Source organism: Lepidochelys kempii, chromosome 7 (genome assembly GCF_965140285.1).
Source record: "Lepidochelys kempii isolate rLepKem1 chromosome 7, rLepKem1.hap1, whole genome shotgun sequence".
Classification (NCBI taxonomy): Eukaryota; Metazoa; Chordata; order Testudines; family Cheloniidae; genus Lepidochelys; species Lepidochelys kempii.
The window spans coordinates 36,784,906-36,803,774 of record NC_136386.1 but is presented as its reverse complement, the minus strand read 5'-3'; the positions used below and the strand labels follow the sequence as shown (position 1 = coordinate 36,803,774).

At 45.4% G+C, this 18,869-nt stretch overlaps 1 protein-coding gene and 1 long non-coding RNA gene across 16 annotated transcripts in view; one reads left to right on the top strand and one right to left on the bottom strand.

Annotated features, from left to right (window-relative positions):
- The window catches only part of IQSEC1 (IQ motif and Sec7 domain ArfGEF 1), a 723,214-nt gene that overhangs the window by 141,262 nt on the left and 563,083 nt on the right, over positions 1–18,869 (bottom strand). The gene's annotated exons all lie outside the window — the stretch shown is intronic.
- LOC144930725 (uncharacterized) overlaps positions 14,888–18,869 on the top strand; it is a 131,559-nt gene continuing 127,577 nt past the window's right edge. Inside the window, exon 1 of the long non-coding RNA XR_013636050.1 lies at positions 14,888–14,917. This is a non-coding gene — a long non-coding RNA (uncharacterized LOC144930725). The remainder of the gene's footprint in view (positions 14,918–18,869) is intronic.

The following is an 18,869-nucleotide window of genomic DNA, read 5'->3' as shown; positions in this document are numbered from 1 at the left end:
AGCAGCCAGGGTGTGAGCTTGGGCGGGGAACAGAAGGAAAGTGGAATATAGTCATGGGTCTTGAAGTTCAGGATGAGAAGCCTGAACATGCTGCAGAAGCACCTTTGTGGGTCTCTTGTGTACTCACAGCTGGATCTTTTCCTTTAATGGAGGCATACAACACATAACCTGTCCTTTCAACATGGAAACTGCACAGATGCATACTGGCACCTGTGGAGAGTTTTGCAAAGTCTATGGAGTACTCTGAGGAAAACTACTCCTATTCGCTTTTTACTGCTAAAAAACAAACCCAAGTGCATCAGTCTACACAAGCACTCAGATACTATAGTGATAGGCTCTGTCGTTGATGAACAGAGGGATACAGACAAATATATGAATAGATAATATTCCATTCTTACCACTTCCAGCTGGAAATTGAACAGAAATGTGAGTAATCTCTTGGGACACTCTTCTCTAAACTTATGGGTCTTATCTTTTAATGAGAAGTTTTGTAAAAGGTTTTTGTTTGGTTGGTTGGTTTTTGCCTCAGGTATTTCCCTGTATGTAAGATGAAGGGAAGGGACTGCAGACTGTCCAAATGGAGTTGGACCAGAGTGAATATCCTTATTTGAATATATTATTTATATTTTTAATGGATTCAACACTAATGAAAAAGAGCACAACAGGCAGCAAAGGAGAGCGAAGTCTTCTGTGTAGCAACAGAACACACACTGGCAGCACAAGCTCCCCCACGCTGCCCAGACAACATGCTAGGACTTGCCCAAAGTCCAGGAGTAAATCTAAAGAACTGCCAATAAATATTGTGTGACTTCCAGTCCTGTGCTTCAATGCTTCCCCTCTAGATGTGCACCCCTATTATGAATAGCAAAGCCTGAAATGCACATAATAGGAATAAACCTTTAAAATAACAACTCTGTCCTGATGTTATCTGCATGGTACCTAGCTCAGATTTTCATGTCATTTAACAACATTGTGCCTGATTCTTCCTTGACTGATACCCCTGCAACCCTACTGAAGCCAAGATTTAAAACAATTGCCACTTGTCTCTGTTTGGGTCAGAAATATTACAATAGTCACCACTCAAATTGTAATTTGGCACTATGGCTTTCAGTCCTGGTCACAGCCCCAAAGAGCAGCAGCAGCACACACAGGTAGGAATCGTGAGAGAGAAATCATTTGCACTTTGTTTCAGAAATTCAACTTTGGTTTGATTATTGGGCTGCTGGGAGAACATTTGGGGTCGGGGGGGCGGGACATTTTACCTGAGCTAGTTTGCCCATCGCTGGAATGTGTGGGTCTCACACACACATGCATACATTCGCTCTACATAATCAGAGAATACACATTGAATCCTTGCCTCATATACAATCTGATTACATGTAGTGGAAATATACATTCATGCAACATCTGGTGAAGATTACTCCATGCACTCTGCTTGGCTACACATAGCACTACAATGGTCCTGTGTAGGGCCCTGCGTCGCACCTGCAATGGCACGCACAGCCTTTGGACATGTTTTTGAATACATATATTTCTAAAAACTAAACTAATGAATACTTTTCTTTAAATGTATTAGTAAAAAAAAATAACCCAGAGATACTGTAAAGTTTTCAAATAAAAATAACATTGCAGTTCTTTAAGGAATTTGTTATTCCCAGTTTACAAATCACTGCATAAAAATGTCACTATTTCATTCCTCACTCAGGCAAATTCAAACTCAAGTCAGAATTTTTTTATCTGGACTTAGTTTATATATATATATATATATATGTCAAGGCAAAATTATCCACATAAAACCAAAGTATACTATTTTATTATTTATCATCATATTTCAAAAAATATCTCAGTCAATTTTACCCTGTAGAATACATTTAGGTATTTGTACTTTTTAAAACACAGTGAATATTTTACATATATGCACACGCGGACACACAAGTGCACACACATGCTCATGCACACATACAGTGTGACACGGTCTATAGAAGATCACTTCTGGACTATACTGTTATAGAGTTATTTACAATTTATATAGAAGATTAAGAGTAAAAGTGAAGGCTCTGTGTACTATTGTTCCATGAAAGTTAGAAGTACAGGAAATTAAATACGGAATGGACTCCAGTTTGTAAGTGTTTTTGGATGCCCAATGAACGTCGGTAGCCTTGCATATATATTGGGTAAGAAAAGTATTGATTAAGGCTATGATATAAGTGACAAATAGCAGGCCCTAAGCCTGTATGATAGGTTGCTTAGCATAACTAAGCCCTAGCTTGATATGAGTAGCTTCATATAAGGAACTAACAGGCGATTGACAGCAAGTCACAAGATTAAGACCAGTCATAAGAAAGCTGACTGGTAGGAAGTATGAAACCACAAATAAGGGCTATTGGTATTCAAGGATAAGTTTAAGGAATAAGTATAACTGAAACTTACATTTGTTAACTGCGGGAATATGATAGAAGCACCACAACAATTAATTGACATAAATACTAATGAGATTAACCACGACATCAATTAACCTATAGGAACTGAGGACCCCAACAGAAATTGGGTGTGGAAGTTCAGATAAGGAAAAGGTCCTGAAACCCTCATGAATATGCAGAAGATGCAGCAAGCTTTAGTATTACCCAGTATAAAGAATGTTTCCCAGCATAACACAGTGGGATACACCAAGATTATGACCACCTATTGACTATAGGCATCACTTGGCCTACTTCTGGGCTTCTCGCAAAGGCTGATGTGAGTAATGCAAGTGCTGGACATTCTCTATTATCTCTTTCTCCTTTGTTACACAGGAATGTGTGTGATCTTGCTTGACTTATTAATAAATAGCTAATAAGAATCTAGGTTTTACATTGTTTTCCCTGTGTGTCTTGGGGTCTTCATTTTCATAAAAACCTCACAAGTGTAGCTGATCTGAAGGCCGAACCCTCTTAGACCACAGCATGCTAAATTAGGGTTGACTTTAGAATGACAGATTAGGTTTAGGCATTATCACTCAAGAAAGAGATCTTGGAGTCATTGTGGATAGTTCTCTGAAAACATCCACTCAATGTGCAGATACAGTCAAAAAATATAACAATGTAGGGAATCATTAAGAAAGAGATAGATAATAAGAAAATATCATATTGCCTCTCTATAAATCCATGGTACATCCACATCTTGAATACTGCATGCAGATGTGGTCGCCCCATCTCAAAAAAGATATATTGGAATTGGAAAAGGTTCAGAAAAGGGCAACAAGAATAATTACGGGTATCAAACAACATATGAGGAGAGAATAATAAGAATGGGACTCTTCAGCTTGGAAAAGAGATGACTAAGCGGGGGATATGATAGAGGTCTATAAAATAATGACTGGTGTAGAGAAAATACCTAAGGACGTGTTATTTACTCCTTCTTATAACGCAAGAACTAGGAGTCACCAAATGAAAATTAATAGGCAGCAGGTTTAAAACAAACCAAAGGAAGTATTTCTTCACGTAACACACAGTCAACCCGTGGAACTCTTTGCCAGAGGATTTTGTGAAGGCCAAAACTATAACAGGGTTCAAAAAAGAACTAGATAAATTCATGGAGGATGGATCCATCAATGGCTATTAGCCAGGATGGGTAGGGATGGTGTCCCTAGCCTCTGTTTGCCAGAAGCTGGGAATGAGTGACAGGGGATGGATCACTTGATGATTACCTGTTCTGTTCATTCCCTCTGGGGCACCTGGCATTGGCCAGTGTCAGAAGACAGGGTACTGGGCTAGATGGGCCTTTGGTCTGACCCAGTATGGCCATTCTTATGGTCTTAGGCTATAGGCTGCATGTCCTAGGGATGAGGGAGTCATAGCTACCTCTTTAAATGGCACTGATAGAATGAGAGAACTGTGCTAAATCCCAAGAAGGAGATTAGCCCCTGAACCAGTTTAGCCTCTGTTGCAGGAAGCATCAGGAAACATACTGAATGTTCAAAGACTGTGTCATCTAAAAAAGGGCTTAATAAATTCACTGAAGGAGCATAATGTCTCCCTCAGTCCATGGAAACAGCAGAGGTACAATGCCATCTAATTCTGGCTATTTTCTATAAGGAATGGGCAACTTCTATCTTAATAAGGAACTTGGCAAAGACTGAGAATGGTGCAGAAGTCATGCTTTCGTTTTTCTCCCCCCCAGCATAAGAACTCATGAAGTGTTCCCAAAAGCCTCCTTAGGTGGGATTTTTACTTTAGGTAGATCCCACTTGCTTCCTCATGTGCACAGCCAGGATCTGACTGTTTCTGTGCTGCACTGCTTGTACGGTTCTTATGCTCCTCTCTCAACTCCAGCGTGCCTTATCTCAACGTGACTACATGAATTAAGTGACCCAGACTTAGCCCTTGTTTTGGTGATTTAACAAATATTGTTTGCATATTAGAAAACCAGGCCAAATTCATCCTATAAGGTATCAATTTGGCCATTTAAATGTAGGACAAAGAGGCTGGGAAGCAGTCAGCAGAGCTCATTACTCCAGTAACAATGTTAGCACAATGATGATATTCCAAGGGCCCAATGCTTCCTTCGTTGTGTCTCTGTTACTGCTGAGGCTCTTGAAACTGCTTATATATAATGGAGACAGGATCAGTCTAGAAACATTCCTGGATTTCATAAATGAATCTTATTGACCTCTCACACAGCTTCAGATTTACAGCTTTTAAAAAATAAGAGGTAACTATCTCAGGAACAAAAGCTGAAGCCTGTTGGGGGATGCTCTCTTGGGTTACTTGCCTCATTCCATTTAAAAGCTGTTAACAATCCCTAAAGAGTATCTCAAATTTTAATCGGAGAGATTCAATATCTTTTTTCTATACACAGTCTCTACAGCTTAAATTTTTTTTGTAAAATCAGTAAGCAGATAATAAAAAGTACTCTAGGAAATACACCTGGCCCCTGCAGGTACCATCACTGTTTTCTGTAGCAATTTGGCCTGCCCGGCTAAAGTTTGTCTGAGGAAAAGAGCTGTTTGTCTGTGAATGAAGTTTCTGAATGTCTGTCTAAAAGGAAAGATTAAAAAAACAGAGAATGCAATATTTGTCTCTCTGGATGTAGATTTGTTTCTCTATGCTTTTATCATAACACTGATGCAGTAACTAGAACAGCCTAGGAGAGCAGGAGATGAGTATTAAAATAAAAATCTCTTCTGAGAAAGCTCAATATTTATATTCAGTTCTTATCAAAACATTGCACTAGTGATAATGCTGTTGTTAAACAAGCTTGGTTTGATAAAGCAAAAGCAAATTTGGCTTTAGGAAACATTTGTGTCTTTGCCTCTGTCTCTTCATGTAAATCTGACATTTTGTTTAAAGATCAGAATTCTTAAATCAAATAGACTGAATATTATTTTATCTAACACTGTTAAGGAGCATATAGGTCAGTTTGCATAAAGAGTCAGAGGAAGAATGCTCAGAGCTTTCCAGGTGTCAGCATATTGGCACTCCATATGTCTAACACTTTCTTCCTGCTCTTCATTTGAGTAAGCTGTAATTTTTCTCATCTGAGAGAATATAAGATCAAGTGAGATACTCTGCATTTCATTTAATGTAGCACAGTAGGAGAGAAAAGTCTGCAGCAGACAAAATGTGGTTCTGAAAAAGGCTTTCCTTACCCTCTTTTAAGTATACATAAGGTGCCTGTAATGATACTGTTTGGTCCTCTGCTATGGGGCAATTTATGGTTGCTTAATGCCATTCCACACATATCAGAATAACAAAGAGCAAGTTATAAAAGCCAAATCTATAAATGATAACAAATCTTTTTAGGGAGAATTTATATAAAAATCTGCCTGATGAAATATGGGGAACTAGAGCAGTAGCTCTTGGCTAGAAATATTCTTTGAACTGTAGTTTCTAAGGTACAATCCTCCCAGAAAGACTAACAGTGTACATGGGCTGCATACATATAAAAATGGACATTCTGCTATTGGAAAGGGGAAATTTTACAGTATCAAAACATTATGGAGATCTCATTTATATGCATTTACAGTAGTCAAGATCCATTTGTTTTGATGGAGTCGCTTCCAATTGACACCTGTATAATGGAACAGATTCAGGCCCTGTATGAGTGAGTGAGTGAACAGGAAATACAAAATGTTAGGCCTTGTCTACACTGGCAAATTTCTGCGCAGTAAAGCAGATTTCTGGGCTGTAACTCCCAAGGTGTACACACTGCCAAGCCACTTAGTTGCAGAACTGCGCAGTTGCAGCAGTGAAAAACCACCCCGAGAGGCGTAGAGCTTTCTTCGCCGGGGGCACACCACCGCGGTGCCAGTGTAGACACCCTGGTTGATTACATTACTGCGATTGGCCTCCGGGAGGTGTCCCACAATGCCTGTTCTCGTCGCTCTGGTCATCGGTTTGAACTCTACTGCCCTACCCTCAGATGACCAACCGTGAGCCCCACCCCTTAAATTCCTTGGGAATTTTGAAAGTTTCCTTCCTGTTTGCTTGGCGATGCGTGCAGTGGTCTCAGCGCATCTTTCCAAGTGGCCACGCCTGCTCCATGTACCAGGCGATCCTCCGCTTGGAGCAATGCCGAGCTGCTGGACCTCATCAGCATTTGGGAAGAGGAGGCTGTCCAGTCCCAGCTGCGCTCCAACCGTAGGAATTATGATACCTATGGACAGATTTCACGACGCATGACAGAAAGGGGCCACGACTGGGACACACTGCAGTGCAGGGTCAAAGTGAAGGCACTGCGGAACGCCTACCACAATACCCTCCTACCTGGCCCCTGAGCTCCTGACCCGGAAGGCTAGCTCCTGGCCCCTCCCCTGCTGTTCCCCCTCCCCTGCGCCTCAACTCACTGCACCACCCGCGCCATGCTCTGGGCGGCGGGCTGCAAGCTCCTGGGGCAGCGCAGCTGCAGAGCCCGGCCTGACCCGGTGCTCTGTGGTGTGGCTGGCTCCCAGGGGCAGGGAGCGGGGGGGTTTGAATAGAGGGCAGGGGAGTTCGGGGTGGTGGTCAGGGGGCGGGGGTGTGGATAGGGGTCAGGGCGGTCAGAGGGCGGTGAACAGGGGAGTTAAATGGGGGCAGGGGTGCTGGGGGGCAGTCAAGAAGGAGGGGCGGTTGGATGGGGTGGCGGGGGGCAGTTAGGGCAGGGGTTCCGGGGGCAGTCAGGGGACAGTGAGCGGGGGGGGGGCGTGGATGGGGCAGGAATCCCTGGGGGGCTGACAGGGAACGGGGGGGTTGGATGGGACAGGAGTCCCGGGTTGGGGGCTGTCAGGGGGCGAGAAGGAAGGGGGGGGGATAGGAGGCGGGGCCTCCCCTAACTGGCCCTCTATACAATTGCTGAAACCTGATGCAGCCCTCAGGCCAAAAAGTTTGCCCGCCCTGAGTTAGGCTCAAAAATGGCCATTTTTCCACTCAGTTACTTGAATGGCAAGTGTGGTAACATGCAAGTGTATGTCTATTTTTGTACACACAATAAAGAGAATCAGGCCCCTCAATGTTTCAGAACCAACATGAAAGTTATAAAGCCCGTTACAAGTCCAAATAGCTCACATAGAGTAGCATTGTCCAATTCAAAATAAACTGAGAAAATAAAACCAGGGTAAAATACATTGGCCACTGTCTCAATTCTGAGATTCAGTAACAGAAATTAACTTGACCGAAATGAAGACTCTGTACTGCTACATATGGAAGTAGCTGCTCCCATATATAATACTGAATAATGCACCCCCTAGCAGGGGTCTCTAAAGCAGCATCAGCAATGGGACATCATTGAACAGCCCAAATGCATCAGCAGAGCACTGAGGGGCATATCAAAAAATGCCTTTGGGGGAAGGAGGGATGGATGGGATGTATTAGCCACCTAAAATATCGACTTTGAGACTCCACTGGCCAGACTGTACATAGCCTATAAAGTTATACCACTAAAAGTATTAAAATGCGCAGCCTATTAATATAGAAAAATGCTTCCCAAAGGCACAGAGATAACTAAAATAATTTGCAGTCTCCTTAAGTGGGTTTCTAGTTATTTATTTCTTCCCTTCAGTTACTGTGATAATCTTTTTCTTGGATCCACTGTTTATTAAATAAGCCGAGAGGTAAGAGCACTGAAATCAGGCCACACCAGGGGAGAAAGAGGTTAAACCTGCTGTGACACAAACCAGCAACCAGAAGAAAATTAAAAAAGAAAATGGGACTCCCCCCAAACAATCTACCTCTTAATGTAATAAGACTGTCATTCTTTAATTGGATAGACTTCTTGGCACATCATCAGCATCCACGGGCCGCATAATCAACAGATATAATTGTAAAATCATATTGTGTTTATCACTGTTATTAGTTCATAGGTTTTCTAACCTGGCAACCTAAGAAATGAATAATGACTTAGGGAGCTGCTGATTTTCAAGGACATACGTACATGCAAATGAAGACAAAGTGCATATTTTGCTAATAAAGTCTTAAGGACAATTCAGAGTTTATTACTTTCCAGATTGAGAAAAAACAAAATGAAACAAAACCAAAACTTAATTGGCTATTTTTCTTCCTCCAAACTAGGATCTGACAGCAACTGTAATCAGAAGCACTAGTAGAGCAATGGCAGCTCACCTGAAATGTACTGAATTCACTATTTATCTTTGCTCCAGGCCAAGAATTACAATGAAGGAAAGTCTTGTACCTTCTGTTTCTCATTAAGGGCTAATGTGCCACCAAAATTACAGAATAAAGTGAATGAGGCCTTGCAGTTCTCCTTCATTTTAGAAAGGGCATGTTTGCATATTCTTATTTTATAAATGGAGGAACTTTTTCTGAAATAGGCAGTGCTTATACGGACATCACTTGGATGGGGCTATTTACTAGATGATATATTATTCATGCTCCACTATTCCAGTGGGTATTTTGCATTAGCCATTTTGTCATAACACAAAATGCCACAATGTTGACCCTGGGGTCTGCAAGACAAGGGGAAACTGTAGATGCTTGAGGGTCATGCTGAGTGTTACTGACCCTGAATTGCCTGTGGCATTAAGCTCAAAGCTTTGGATAGTACAAAACCCTTTATTAGTCGAGTAGGTTTTTTTATTTAATAATTTTGTCACCAGGCTAATGACCACATAGATACACACACAAATATATGTATATATACATAATTTTACACCCTCCACATACAGGGGGAAGTCATGGCCTCATTGAAGCCAGGGCCAGGATTTCACCAATAAATACACACACCATATAGGTTGAGGTGACAAACATGTGATACATATATCTATCATGTGGCCATGCCCATATCACCTGCCTAGTAATCTATCTCACCAGGATTTAACCTCACTTTCCACCACCTTAAGAATCTTCAAATAGCTGCTCTTTCCCCCCCCGCCCCACACCCAAATTGGACCTGCCATCCAGAGAAATCTTTCCTCCTCCTCATCTCGATATTACTTAAGGTTCAGGACAGGAAAGATTCAGGCCCTGTCTACACTGGCAAGTTTCTGTGCAGTAAAGCAGATTTCTGTGCTGTAACTCCCGAGGTGTACACACTGCCAAGCCACTTAGTGTGCAGCAACTGCGCAGTTGCAGCACTGTAAAAAACCCACCCCAACAAGAGGCGTAGAGCTTTCTGCCCCAGGGGTACAGTGCCGTGATGCTAGTGTAGACACCTTGGTTGATTACAGCGCTGCGATTGGCCTCCAGAAGGTGTCCCACAATGCCTGTTCTCGCCTCTCTGGTCATTAGTTTGAACTCTACTGCCCTACCCTCAGATGACCAACCGTGAGCCCCATCCCTTAAATTCCTTGGGAATTTTGAAAGTTTCCTTCCTGTTTGCTTGGTGATGCGTGCAGTGGTCTCAGCGCATCTTTCCAGGTGGCCACGCCTGCTCCATGTACCAGCCGATCCTCCGCTTGGAGCAATGCCGAGCTGCTGGAGCTCATCAGCATTTGGGGAGAGGAGGCTGTCCAGTCCCAGCTGCGCTCCAGCCGTAGGAATTATGATACCTATGGACAGATTTCACGACGCATGACAGAAAGGGGCCATGACCGGGACACACTGCAGTGCAGGGTCAAAGTGAAGGAGCTGTGGAACGCCTACCACAAGGTGTGGGAGACAAACCGCCCCTCCAGTGCTGCGCCCACGAGCTACTGATTTTACGAAGAGGTGGACGCAACACTCGGTGGCGACCCCACCTCCACTGCGAAGGCCACTCTGGATACTTCAGTGGCTCACGTGCCAATCTAGAGTGGACTGAACCAGGAGGAGGAAATCTTGGAAGAGGATGTGGAGGGGGAGGTGACCCAGAGGCAGAGGACGACTCAGAGGTCAGAGATGCATGCAGCCAGGAGCTCTTTTCTACCCCAGAGGAGGCTAGCCAGTCACAGCTCTTGGATCTTGGCAAAGCGCAAACAGGAGAGGAGGCCCCTGGTAAGTGGATTTGGTTTTGGGAATCACTGAAGTGAGTTGTTGGTGGCAGGAGGGTTGCAGAAAGCAGGCTCGTGTCTGTATGATGCGTGTACCACCACATGCCTAGTCTGAGCGGTGGAACAGGCTGTTGATTGACTCCCTCAGTTCACGGGAATCTGCCTCAGAGTTCTCCATGAAACGCTCATGGAAATACTGGGCAATCCGTTGCCGCAGGTTCTTTGGCAGAGAGGCTTTGTTTCTTGCCCCATTAAGGGTAACTTTCCCATGCCACTCTTCTGTCACGGGGAGGGAAGGGGGATGGATGACACACGACACCATTGCTGCACACAGGTGAGCTGCATAAGGGCCAGGCGGAAGTCACAGTCTTGGAGAAGACCCTCCCTTGATTCCCTGCTCACCCTCAGCAGTGAGATATCTTCCATAATGAACACAGCCTGTGGCAAATGTGGGGACAGGAATGATTATCAGGCTACCACTACAGTGCTGGCTCTCCCCAAGAGCCAGATGTCCAGTGTACAGAAGGGTCCGGGAACACTGATTTACCCTGCCCCTGTGGCTACTCGCCATTGTGGGGGTCTTGTGGCTTATGTGTGCTTGCCTGGGGTCAGCCAGTTAGTGACAGGTATGTGAATAGTGGCTGTGTTTTCAATCACTGAATCAGTGTTCTGTGTGTTGCAAACAATACTGCTTCTGTAAAATGTTGCATTTTGGCTTCACAGAGATGACCTTGGGAGCCCAGCTGCTTTGTTATCACCAGCTGAACGGCTGCACAGAATTAGAAAGTGGCCATAAAGAACTAAGGAGGACTTTCTGCATGACATTATGATGCACTCCACAGCCGAAAAATAGGAATTGAAGGAGTGGCGGGACAGCGAGAAGAGGGACCGAAAGGAGAACGTGGGATGCCAGAATGAAGCCATGGAACAGCTCTTCAACGTTATGGAGCACATGCTCCAGGTGATATTAGCACTGCAAACCGAGTAGCTCCGCACCCGCCCTCTCCTGCAGCTGCTGTCGCAAAACTCTTTCCCATGCACCCCCCAGGCACTGCCAACACATTCTTATCAACCTCCTGCCCCCAGACTGTACCCGCGGCATTCCACTCCTCCCCCCTCACAGTTCAGCACTGTGGACTCCCACTACCCACTGCACTCAATGCCCATCCCTCTGCAGTTTAGCCCTGTTGTAGTACAGTACCTGCTGCACTACATTATACTCCAAAGGATAAGGTTGGATATGATCCCTGGACAGACACAAATGTTTAACCATCCCAGGAACCCACCTCCTCCTGGGACCTTCCCTTCCCCCTTCCCCCTTCCCCCATCCCCCTCAGTGCTGATGTGTTTTTTGTTTGACTCTCTCCTCTGGTTGTTGGTTTTTAATATAATAATTGTGTTGGTTTGAAAGTAATCTTTATTCTATTCATTGAAAGCAAACAGAGCCCTGCAAAGCAACAGACAATTATCTTAAACCTTCATATTGCATTGTCTGTACCAATCACAATCACCTTCTAGCATTACAAGCACTGCACTCCTGAGCACAGCAACAAATATTCGTGGCTTTCAGCTTCAAATTTCTGCCTCCAGGCATACCTGATCCTTATGGCACCGTGCAGGTGCTGAGCCTCAGTGGTCCAGCTCTGAGTGAAGCTTTCACCCTTCCCTTCACAAATATTATGGAGCATACAGCATGCGGCCATAAGCATTGGAATATTGTCATCAGTCAGGTTTAGCTTTCCATATAGGCAGCACCAGCAGGCCTTTAAATGGCCAAAAGCACACTCAACAGTCATTCTGCACTTGCTCAGCCCATTGTTGAACCGCTCCTTGCTGCTTTCAAGGTGCCCCGTGTATAGCTTCATAAACCATGACGTTAAGGGGTAGGTGGGGTCTCCCAAGAACACAATGGGCATTTCGACTTCCCCTATGGTGAACTTCTGGTCCGTGAAGAAAGTCCCTGCTTGCAGCTTCCTGAATGGGCCAGTGTTCCGAAAGATGCTTGTCATGCACCTTTCCGGACCAGCCTGCGTTAATGTCTGTGAAACACCCACAGTGATTCCCAAATGCCTGGAGAACCATTGAGAAATACCCATTCCAATTAATATACGCAGTGGCTAGGTGGTCTCATGCCAGATTTGGAATATGCATGCCATCTATCGCTCCTCCACAGTCAGGGAAGCCCATTTATGCAAAGCCATCCACAATGTCATGCACGTTGCCCAGAGTCACAGCCTTTTGGAGCAGGATGCGATTCATGGCCCTGCACACTTCTGTGAACATGAGTCCAACGGTCAACTTTCCCACTCCGAACTGGTTAGCGACTGATCGGTAGCAGTCTGGAGTAGCCAGCTTCCACAGTGCAATCGCCACGTGCTTCTCCAGTGGCAGGGCAGCTCTCATTCTCATGTCCTTGCACCGCAGGGCTGGGATGAGCTCATCACACAGTCCCATGAATGCGGCTTCCCTCATCTGAGAGTTCTACAGCCACTGCTGGTCATCCCAGACGTGCATGATGATGTGATCCCACCACTCTATGCCTGTTTCCCGAGCCCAAAAGCGGCATTCCACTGTGGTCAACACCTTTGTGAATGCCACAAGCATTCTCGTGTCATAGCTACTACGGCAAGATAAATGTCACCCTCCTCTTGCCTTTGCAGTTTAAGGAATAACTCCACTGTCACTCATGACGTGTTGGTCAGAGCGAGCAGCATACTGTTCAGCCAGTTCGAGATCCATTCCTGCAGACCGAAGAGGCAGAGCATGCAGTACACAAACTGTTGAAAGATGGCACCAAATGTGGACGGAAGCACAGGGATTGCTGGGATGTGAAGCCATGCATCATGGGGCATTGGGGCAGGACTCAGGATGCTCCGCGACCTCCCTCCGCCTTCCCACAACTCTTAGCAGCAGAAGAGGAAGAGATGCTCTGTGGGATAGCTGCCCAGAGTGCATCACTCCCAATACTGCTGCAAGTGCCACAAGTGTGAACATGCTATTGTGCAGGCAGCTGACAGTGTGAACACACAACAGCGGTTTCCCTTCAGAACTCTCTGAGCAGCGCTGTAACTGCCAGTGCTGTAACTCTCCCAGTGTAGACATACCCTCAGACTGGGTTCAGTAACAGTTGTTGTTGATGAAACAATGGAGAGATTCTAAAGAAGGGGTGGGCAAACTATGGCCCGTGGGCTGGATCCAGCCAGTCAGGGCTTTGGATCTGGCCCGTGGGATTGCCACCCCTGTGGTGTTGTGGGCCAGCACCACGTCCCTGCGGCCCTGGTGGAGGGAGGGGCAGAGGGTTCCGGGTGTTGCCCTCACCTGCAGGCACCACCCCCCGCAGTTCCCATTGGCCAGGAATGGGGAACCATGGCCAATGGGAGCTTTGGGGGAGGTACCCACAGGCGAGGGCAGTGCACACAGCCTATGCCCCTCCTTCCCTGTGGTGCCGGCCGCTTCTGGGAGCGGCACGGGGCCAGGGCAGGCAGGCAGGGAGCCTACTCTGACCCCAGTGTGTGCTGCTGCCACCCCAGAGCTGCTCAAGGTAAGTGGTGCTGGGCTGGAGACCGCACCCCTCCTGCCCCCTAACCCCCTGCCGCACCCTGCCTGCATCCCGCACCCCTCCTGCACCCCAACCCCCTGCCCTGAGCCCCCTGCCACACCTCACACCCCTCCTGCACCCAACCCCCTGCCCTGACCCCTTCCCGCACACCACACCACCTCCCACACCCCGCACTCCCTCCTGCACCCCAACCCCCTGCCCCAGTCCTACATTCATGGCCCTGTATGCAATTTCCCCACTCAGATGTGGCCCTTGGTCCAAAAAGTTTGCCCACCCCTGTTCTAAAGTCATGGCCGCAGAAGGATAGAAAATGGTAGCTGTAGCTCATAGAAAAGGGGAGATTCCCATCTTCTACTTCTAACACTGAAAGGGCATGAGACAGAGTGGAATGTAATTTCACAATAGTTTTAGATCTAGAAAAACTATTTTAGATTATTTATGGTTTTAATTTTTCTCTCCCTCTGAAACTCATAGTAACTGAGGTGCTTAGCTTTAAAGGTGCTGAGATTAAAAAAATTATTGGGACTATTTTTTGTAACACTCTAAAACTAAATTATTTTTACTGTAAAATGTGGCAGAGACACAATACGTGATGTGTTGCAAGGGATTTATCTTTTGTTTGGAATGATCTGTATAACTCACTTGTAATACAGCATATTAGGAAGTTAGGAATTTAGATTATCGTTGGGGTCAGAGTGCATCCATGTCTGGGTTCCCCCTCCCCTTCCCCCCCGCTCCTCATCTCTCCATTTGCAGTAACTACTGGTGTGAGCTAGTCCTGAAATACTTAGGACCTTAACAATCCAGTTTGCATGGGAACATGGGTCTGATTTTCAGAATTGCTTTGCACTCACTGCTCCCGTTGACTTCAGCTGGAGTTATGTGTGTTCAGCCCACTGCAGAAACACTACATAAAAGGGTAGCAAATTCCAGCTCCCTGCACAGGAATGAAGAACTTTCCCTTTGAGCCTTCCTGTCAGGTACCTGAACCATACATAAGGGGAAAATGTATGTAGTCCTGAATTTTCATTTCAGTAGATGCTCAAAAACTCAAATGTAGGTAAATGGCTTGTTTACAGTGTAAGCTGTTATGATCTATTTATAATATTAGAGGGATACAGATAATTTTTAAAATAACCAAGCTGTCATGCTTTCTATTTTGTGCTATGTATCTTCGCTTTCAAGTCATGTCCTGGAATGGTCTACTGGATATTCGGCATTTATCTGAATGTACCCTGCTCTGCATGTATATACATATGAAATTAGTTTACTGCTCTTATGAAATTAAACACCCATAACCACAGCATGCTGCCATTAAACTGCATCAACACAAACTCCTTCTATAGGCTAGACAATTTTCATTACTCAAGTCATTCTCATCATGAGATCAGTGTCACAGCAATAATTGCACTGCACCCCACATTCAACAGAAATCTATATGATGCATATCCAAAGACTTCCAGTGTAGGACTGACCGTACCACTACTCTTAAAAGCTTTCTGACCCCCTGAATTCACCCAGGCACTACGGAAACGTACATTGTAATGAAAACTAACATGGGAGCAGTTCCTTGCTTATTCACTTGATTTCTGGAAACAAGAACCGCAACAGAGTGGGTTTATCCTCATCACACTGCTGCTTCCATTTTCCTCATGTTGAAATGCAGCTGCAGCTAGATTCCTAACTCAGCAAAGGTCCCAGAAGAACTTGGATGCTGGCTCTGCCACATGCTGACCTATTCAGGAAAGAAGCTAGCTTTATACATACTTTAATCCTTACCTCCTCCCACATCCCTTTATCCCTTGGAAAAAATAAATTTACTTGGTTCCAAGGGGTTATGGAACTGAGCGGGTATCGGGAGGAAAACCTGGGCATTTGCCATTCCTGAATCCTCTCCTGGACCTTCCCCTTTCTCTACATGAGTCTTGCACAACCCCACTGGGAAAGAGGAAGAAAGGGGTCCCCTCTATGTCATGAACCAGAGCATTTACTTGTGAGAAGGGAGCAGATATGGAGGGATGCATGATTCCTAACTTGGCATTATATGGCTGCTACGAAGGGGGGAAACACTCTCTCACTATATAGAACGGGTTGCACAGCCAAAGAGGCTAATGGGTACTCTGTGGGGAGAGCAGCTGCAGAAGCGTACTTCTGCTCCATAGAGTCTGCAGTGATTTTAGAAACCAGGAATAAAAATGTGGGACCCCCTCTGCCTTGAAGTAATAATGAAGGATCTAAATAATTAGGTTAATATGTCTTGGAGGCAACTGAGCTCTAATGAGATGGCATCTAAAACAAAGTCAAGTGCAGGTTAAATCCTCTGTGGTATATTCAGATTGAACATGTGACTGTTTATGAATCTCTTTATTTAACCTGACTAAAGACCTTAGCACCCCAGGCAGCCTGCTGGAAGAGCAGCTTTTGGAAAGTGTTTTAAAAGGACTCCTCAGAGCATGCCAGTCTTCCTGAACTTGCTATGCAACGGGCCTACAAGCCGTTCATTGAGTTTGGTCCCGAGGATTAGTCTTGTTCAGCTGGACATTAGGTGCTTAATCCGTGCCAAGATGCAGCATGCAGTCACAGCACTCCTCAGATATGCTGACAGGAAAAATCTGCTGCCAAAAGTGAACCAAATATGTCAATATTTCCTCAGATGCTCGAAATCGTCTAGCTCCCCATCTTTGAAGTTGGTAACTGCATCAGCAGAACATTTTGCATTCAATTGTCATGAAACACCAACAAGATATGGAGCATGGTACTTTGGTATTATCACAGGACATGGAAGGTGGTACTACTATAAATGGTAGCTTGGGGCCAAATGCCAGTGCCGGTGCAAACTATGCACAGGAGAATTTTATGGAGTGGCTGATACAGAATGCTCCACCACATACATTTACTGGCAATTTTCTTTAGAGTCAAATTCCAGTTTTGTGACCACAATTAATTGGGAATGTAATAATGACATTTAGGACCTAAGTACTTGACTGCGCCTGCATATTTGCACCTGTAATTATTGAATGCCTCAAAGCGGAAAATGGGTTAGAACTTCTTAAAAGCATGGTCCATTTTTTTTGTTTCTTTCTGTGAAATACTGCTCGGGCTTGCACGAGTGAAATCAGGAAGGCCAAATCACACCTGGAGTTGCAGCTAGCAAGAGATGTTAAGAGTAACAAGAAGGGTTTCTTCAGGTATGTTAGCAACAAGAAGAAAGTCAAGGAAAGTGTGGGCCCCTTACTGAATGAGGGAGGCAACCTAGTGACAGAGGATGTGAAAAAGCTAATGTACTCAATGCTTTTTTTGCCTCTGTCTTCATGAACAAGGTCAGCTCCCAGACTACTGCACTGGGCAGCACAGCATGGGGAGGAGGTGACTAGCACTCTGTGGAGAAAGAAGTGGTTCGGGACTATTTAGAAAAGCTGGACGAGCACAAGTCCATGGGGCCAGATGCACTGCATTCAAGAGTGCTAAAGGAGTTGGCGGATGTGATTGCAGAGCCATAGGCCATTATCTTTGAAAACTCATGGCGATCGGGGGAGTCCCGGACGACTGGAAAAAGGCTCATGTAGTGCCCATCTTTAAAAAAGGGAAGAAGGAGGATTCTGGGAACTACAGGCCAGTCAGCCCCACCTCAGTCCCTGGAAAAATCACGGAGCAGGTCCTCAAGGAATCAATTCTGAAGCATTTAGAGGAGAGGAAAGTGATCAGGAACAGTCAGCATGGATTCACTAAGGGCAAGTCATGCCTGACCAATCTAATTGCCTTCTATGATGAGATAACTGGCTCTGTGGATGAGGGGAAAGCAGTGGACGTGTTGTTCCTTGACTTTAGCAAAGCTTTTGACACGGTCTCCCACAGTATTCTTGCCAGCAAGTTAAAGAAGTATGGGCTGGATGAATGGACTATAAGGTGGATAGAAAGCTGGCTAGATTGTAGGGCTCAACGGGTAGTGATCAATGGCTCCATGTCTAGCTGGCAGCCGGTATCAAGTGGAGTGCCCCAAGGGTCGGTCCTCAGGCCGGTTTTGTTCAATATCTTCATAAATGATCTGGAGGATGGTGTGGATTGCACCCTCAGCAAGTTTGCAGATGACACTAAACTGGGAGGAGAGGTGGATATGCTGGAGGGTAGGGATAGGATACAGAGGGACCTAGACAAATTAGAGGATTCGGCCAAAAGAAATCTGATGAGGTTCAACAAGGACAAGTGCAGAGTCCTGCACTTAGGATGGAAGAATCCCATGCAGCGCTACAGACTAGGGACTGAATGGCTCGGCAGCAGTTCTGCAGAAAAGGACCTGGGGTTACAGTGGACGAGAAGTTGGATATGAGTCAACAGTGTGCCCTTGTTGCCAAGAAGGCCAATGGCATTTTGGGATGTATATGTAGGGGCATTGCCAGCTGATCGAGGGACGTGATCGTTCCCCTCTATTCGACACTGGTGAGGCCTCATCTGGAGTACTGTGTCCAGTTTTGGGCCCCACACTGCAAGAAGGATGTGGAAAAATTGGAAAGAGTCCAGCGGAGGGCAACAAAAATGATTAGGGGACTGGAACACATGACTTACGAGGAGAGGCTGAGGGAACTGGGATTGTTTAGTCTGAGGAAGAGAAGAATGAGGGGGGATTTGATAGCTGCTTTCAACTACCTGAAAGGGTGTTCCGAAGAGGATGTATCTAGACTGTTCTCAGTGGAAGCTGATGACAGAACAAGGAGTAATGGTCTCAAGTTGCAGTGGGGGAGATTTAGGTTGGATATTAGGAAAAACTTTTTCACTAGGAGGGTGGTGAAACACTCTAATGCGTTACCTAGGGAGGTGGTGGAATCTCCTTCCTTAGAAGTTTTTAAGGTCAGGCTTGACAAAGCCCTGGCTGGGATGATTTAGTTGGAGATTGGTCCTGCTTTGAGCAGGGTGTTGGACTAGATGACCTCCTGA